Consider the following 6,620-nt stretch of genomic DNA (forward strand, 5'->3'; position numbering starts at 1 on the left):
ATCATGGGTGGTTTGGTTTGTTTGACGATCCATGTGGCTTTCTGGATGTGTGTGTGTGTCACACCTTACACTTAATTTGTTTATTCACTGTAGTTATCTTGGGATTTGGTTAAAAAATAGCTTAGAGTGAAATGTAACGTATCGGATAGATGTGCAACAACTCTTTTTGCATGTTTGCATTGACATTTAAATATTAAATTAGTATGAAAACGCACAAAGCTCTCTGCAGTCACACTCACAAGTCAAAATTGAAGATGAGCACTGGCAGGATATTACAACATGAACACTTGTATAGATTTAGTTTCTTAAGAAACAAATTTGACCCACTGAAGTTACATGTACCTAATGTGTCTGCGGTTGCATGCCCTGATGATTTAAGTGTAGGCATGTGGCAGGGGAGAGCACAAACTATCATGTGCTGTTTCAACTAAAGCCAAAAGTTGGCATATGGGTGGCTTTAGGTTTGAAAACATGTGGTTTTCCATAAGGAATAGTGTGCAGAAGACCTAACCACTGCCAACAAACTACAATATATCAAGTTAAGGATAGGAGATGTGTTTACTTGATGAATTCAAATACGTTTAAAGGTACAGCTTGTTTCATGGAATGCTGCAGCGATAAACTTAATTTTCTAAGTGCTCTGTCATTTATAAATGTCAAACCTTTCCTGTCAACCAACACAAGATTGTGTGAGGATGTTGAGTTTCACTGATACAGTACATGCCAAAAAACAAATGAAAATGCAGTTAGAGTAAAATAAGTAAAGATCTATTCATTTCCACTCACAGCTTTGACAGAGGCATTATCTGGTTTGGAGGCTGTGTATGCATTATCTTCTGTTATTGGACTATTTGTCATAAGAGAGCACTTCCCTTTGTTCAAACAAACCAGTCAGTGTTGCAGGACCGGAGCAGGGGGCCGAGAGCATTCTGGTTTATCTTACCTCTGAACAAATAAACTATAATGCTGACTAATAACTGGCCTGGAATGTGACGAGAGCTTAACTCTCAACTCAGTGTGTTGTTAAGCATAATGAATATTACAGGCCCCTCTGTATACAGTGCCCCCTTGGTTTACTTTACTACACATGGCTGAGGCCTTTAACTGAACATTGACCCCTGGCTGAGACAAGAGAACTTGCTAAGGCATAAATAACAGACTTGAATTAGCATAAGGATAAAGCAATTCTCATTCTGACATAGGTGAGGACTCAGATTGGTTTTTTTAAGTAAAGGTGATGGAAAATGTCATGTTAAGGAGGAGTAAACACAAGTTAAAAGAAAACAAAAAATTCAAACAAAAATGATATACAATAGAAAAAAAATATCACAATAGCATAGCGCTATTATAATGTTTGGAATGTTTTACATATTTTAGATAATATGGAGAAACAAAATACATGGCTTTTGATATGATGTAGTACCTTCATGAAGTCGGAAAGGGCTGTGGTGGGGAGAATTCTTTATTCATACTGAAAAATATTCCGCATGTATTGTAGGTTTTTCCTCATTACCATACTCAAAATCGTATCAAAGTTATTTAATTTCAATTTTACACATAAAAAGGGCATTGTGTCCATATATAAGTAGGCAAAAAGGTTCATGCCACTCTGTGTTATAAGGAGAAGAATAGCCGAGTAGCACGGCTGTCCCGCCTGTCTATCGTAACAGCAGAAGACACAGCGAGGCCACTCGGTGCCTCAGCAGGCTGTAGCTGTCAGGCTTTCCACAGAGTCGACAGCCCGAGTGATAGGACCACTTTAAAAAGGAGAAATATCCGTCCCTCCTCCCCTTTAAGAGGAAATCTGCTTTAAATACCATGACTGTCTTGAATGTGGCTTATGGAGGGTGTGATCATTGGAGTAATAAACTCAATCCAAGTGACTGTCTCCATCTGTTAGAGGCCCAGGGACTGGCACAAGCCATCAAAAACAGAAAGGTTGTCAACGTTTCCGCCCAGCTGTAAGACACATATCTGCCTTGATGCACTCATATAAGGAAGAATATGCTATGCTGTGGTATATCAACTTCTATTGTGCCAAGTAAGCGATCAATACATTGAATTAATGTTGTAAACTATATCCCCATGTTTCTTCATAGTGCAATAATGTTGTTGATGGAGAGCTTTCCACACACAACAAACTGATTTTATGAATAAGAGCAACAAGGGTGGAGACTGACAATGAGATCAAGGATGAGAGGATCAAAACATTACCAGGGGTGAAGTATGAAGGACACTGGATAGGTTAGAGTTTGAAAGAGTATTTCTCATCCTCTGAATGTATGCTGTCGTGGCAGTGTTCAACCGGAGCTATAGAAACACAGCCCAACTCCCCTGAGCCCTCTGTCTCTCTCCCACCCCTCCGTGACCTAATTCCCCCGAGGTTTCCAACTGCCTGTCAAAGTCTTTGCAGTAACTATCGAAAGTGGGAAGGGGTTTCTGCAGCTTGCATACCCTTTGCGATTAACCGAGTTGCAGGTATCTATTTTGCTTGGAGTTGCAGAACTGAGGCAACATTCTGCTGAGGACGCGTGGAGGTCAACACCTTGGTGAAAACAATGACAGATGCAGTAGCACGATAGAAATTCACCATGGCATCCACCCTCAGCTCCAACTGTCAGCGGCATCAGAGGGCATCAGGGGAGCCCTCTGCAAAAATGAGGGGGGGAAAACGAGCGGAGGAGGAAGGCAGGCTGAGTTTGTAACAGTGTCTATTACGCTGCAGAAGAATTTGCCTGGGAGCTCGGCTTGACAGATTAGTCCAGCGCCCAGATGGGGCAGTGCATCGGTGAAACAAGAGCTACTTTTATGAGGTACGTAACACAAGCCTGGGGTAGCCACGGCAAGGCCCGGTAAGCGATCCCTTGATGAAAGTGAGGGCAGTGCTCCACCTTTCATGTTTCCATAGGTTTTATTTGGAGCGCACACAGACGGGGCTGCAGACAGAAATGACAGACAATTAAGATTGCACAAAGGCAAGGGAAACTCAGTATCGAGCTACATGACCCCTGCTTGCCGGCAGTATTTCAATGCATATGGCTGCCTTTTGTAATGAAATTCTTAGGGAAAACCTGTGTGTGTGTGAGTGAGAGAGACAGAGAGAAAGACAGGCAAAAAAAGTGGGCCTGAAGCTCAAGCGATGGGTAAAACATGCAGTTATATATACCTGGCAGATTCCAGTTTCTAAACCCACCTTCATGCATCAAAGAGCCAAAGCAATAGACGGGTTTGGGATTAATGTGGAAATAAACCTTGGGCTTTCTACATATCAAAGACCAGATAAGCTTATGAAGTTTAATTCATATGTTTTATTCCGGTGAAAAACGGCCATTTGTGATGATGGCTGGGCTGTCCCGGTGGAATGATAGCGCACTGATAACGATCCGGCGCCAACACTTCAACTGAATCCATTTCTAAGGAGAAAGGAACAGTTTTGAGAAATATAAATTAACCTCACCTCGCTGAGAGTGAGAAAAGGGGGGGATTCTCCCCTAAATGTCCACTGACAGGGATTTCTTCATCCCAATAACTAAGACATCTAGTTTGAGCCATAAAAGGACGATGGCGCAGACAGGCAGTCTGTGGCTCCAGACAGAATGGAACATTTTCTGGTGCAGAGAGATGTCTAAATCTGGGAATGGATTTTATATTTCCAGCGTAATATCAAGGGCGAGCAGGTGAGCTTCCTGGGTTTTCATTCTGCAGACACCTAATCTTGATCTCCCTGCACATGTGGATGAGGGAAGGAAGTCAGACAGTATTGAAAATGTGAAAGAATTAGAATAAGCTTGGCATATCTTTTTTTTTTTTTTATAAAGTTCTCAGATGAACATCCCCAAACTAATGAAAAATATCTATTACCTGTGTTGACAAGAGTTTGGAATTAGCAAGGTTTAAATTCATTTATGAACACATATTACATTTACACGTTAGAGGTAAAGTATCAAACATTGATTTATACATTAGCAGCTATGCATCCTCTTGTGGTCCTCATGTGTGTGGGTGAGAAACAGCACATTAAAGTGAATTCCCTCCATATGGTTTCATTTTCATTGTATATGTTATTCTTTCCAATACACTGTAATGTAATGCTACATAACTGCATTCTATCCTGGGCTTGATATTCTGGGTTTAAAATGTAGAAAAGAACTCAAACAAAAACAACAGAACACACAAACAAAATAAGGCTAGAGCTTACTATGGAATTAGTCACACTTTTGGGTTGTCCATATGTATTTATTTTGTTTTTGAGGGACTAAGAATGAAAAACAAATTGATCATGTTTGATCGTGTTTGAACAATGAAGCTAAGCCAGTTTTGTTTCAAGAATAATATCAGGGGATCAGGTACAAGATGTTTCCTTTCAGAACAGCCACCACGACTGGAAATATTTTTCCCATTGAGCATGTCAATTATTACAAAAACGTTCTTCTGCAGCCACTTTTCAACACCATGCTGAAACTCCATGAAAATCTTCTCTTTTTTTTCCATTCATAGAGCTTCTTCACAGCAGAATTTCACCCAGGAGATTTTACAGGATTTCTCTCTTTAATGAGGCCCTTGAAAAGCTTATTTTCCCATCTGTGGCCTCTCTAGTTCCCATTCAGTTAATCAAATTACACAGCATCTTTAATCTCGCCTTATGAGCCAGTATATTAACTTAAATTCTTCAAACCCTGCAGCAATGAGTGGGTGAGATCCATAAACAGCACAGGGAAACAGTGCTTTTCCTCCTTTTTTGACAGTCAGGCACAGTGATGATGACACCACTGATGTATCTTTCACCACAAACAGCACTCAAAACTGATATCTACTTTCAAATGGAAGAGTAAACACATTTCAAAATCACTTTCAACAAATCTTTTAACTAGCTGCATTAATTTTTCCAAAAAACAGTGATGTGAGTGCAAGAACAGAATGCGGCTGGGGGACTGCTCCATCCCCATAGGGTGGAGTTATTAATGGATGCAACTGTTCTGCCAATCCGTTAATCGCAACCACGCTGAACCACATCATATATCAAACAGCCTCACTCAGACAGCCAGCAAGCCAACCAATCACTCAACCAGCCAGGCACTGAGGCAGCGAGCCAGCCAGCGAATAAACCAGCTAATCAAGATGCAAAGCAGTTACTAAGTCAGGTAGCCATTCAGCTAACTAGCCACACAGCTAGTCGGACCGACAAAATCAACCATAACAATGCTAGATTCCAGTCTGCCTGTGGAGTCAGTCAGTCAGTCAGCCAGTCTGTCTGTCCCTGGCCCGAGCCGGGAGAAAACAAGCAGTATGCAATCTGTACACCATAAACACAATGTGACACTTAGCACCGGGTTGAGCAAGATTTATCACACACATTCTTGGCTCTTCAGTTAATATACTGCACTGCTGTGACCCAACTTTCACTCCAGGCTCTCCGGGAATGATTCTGTGACACCCCCTGCCCCTTGCCATTAACATCTCGCTCTCTCCCTTGCCAGAATACTTTCCAAATATCTTACAAGTAGTAAATCTGTTTTTGGGATTAATACTGGAGCAGCATGGCATTTGAGGACTTCTTGTCAAAGCCAAACTAAATCTCTCTAAAGCGCAACCAAGTTCTGGTTTTAAGCTCTTCATGTATTAAATAGTACGTTGGTATTAATAGGGTTCTACGAACATGATGGGGGCTGGATGAATAGTTCGGCCAATATGGGGGGCGGGCAGGGTCACATGTCCTTGTTGTTATGGAGCTAGAGATTATTTTTAGGTGCACATATTAAAACGTTTATTTTTCCACTCAGGTTTCACTGCAGCAAATTAAGCTGCATATTCTGACTTGGTCGTGCACATGACGTATGCTAGGGTCTCCTGTTTTAAACCATCAGGTTCTTACTGCATGACCCAGGAAACAATAAATCACCAAATATCAAATGTCAGGAGATATTAAATGATGACATGTTATCCTGGTTGTATTAGAGGGAACTGAAGTTGTTCACAGGTTGCTTCGAGACAGGCAGCAAATTACTTTTATGCATGCTGTTATAGAATCTATTCATAAAGTGGAACTGCATTTTGAGATATTTATCTAAAACTAACACATTGCTTTGTTAAAACTGAACAAATAAACAGTTAAATGTTGCCATGCGGGCAGTAGTCGTGTGACGGGTCCGTGTCACATATTTGAAAAACAGATTGTGAACACATGTTTGGACCGTTGGAGAATTTGTCTCACACTGGAATTCAAATGCTATATATTCACTCGTTTGGGAACCTTTCCAAAATAAGGATAGATTCCATTCCACATATCATTTCCCTTTGATTCTTTATTTGCCTTTCTCCACTTCCCTTGATCTATGATGGCTGCATGCTCTAGCTGCTTCAACTAAAATAATGTCAGTGTCCTGGAGAGACTTGGAATTTTCAAGAGTCAACTGGTCCATGGAAACTACCAGGATATTGAGCTTAAAGACACAGATGAGTTTATTTATTGAATTATGCTAAAAACCAACAGTCATCCTATGCAGTTATTAGTAATACAGCAATGGCATCAATTAACTAAATATTACTAAGTACAATTATTGAAATGGGAGATAATACTACAAATACAGTGTCTTATTTAAATGATTTAAAGTAACAAATGA

The sequence above is a fragment of the Notothenia rossii genome (assembly GCF_949606895.1).
Source record: "Notothenia rossii genome assembly, chromosome: 7".
Classification (NCBI taxonomy): domain Eukaryota; kingdom Metazoa; phylum Chordata; class Actinopteri; order Perciformes; family Nototheniidae; genus Notothenia; species Notothenia rossii.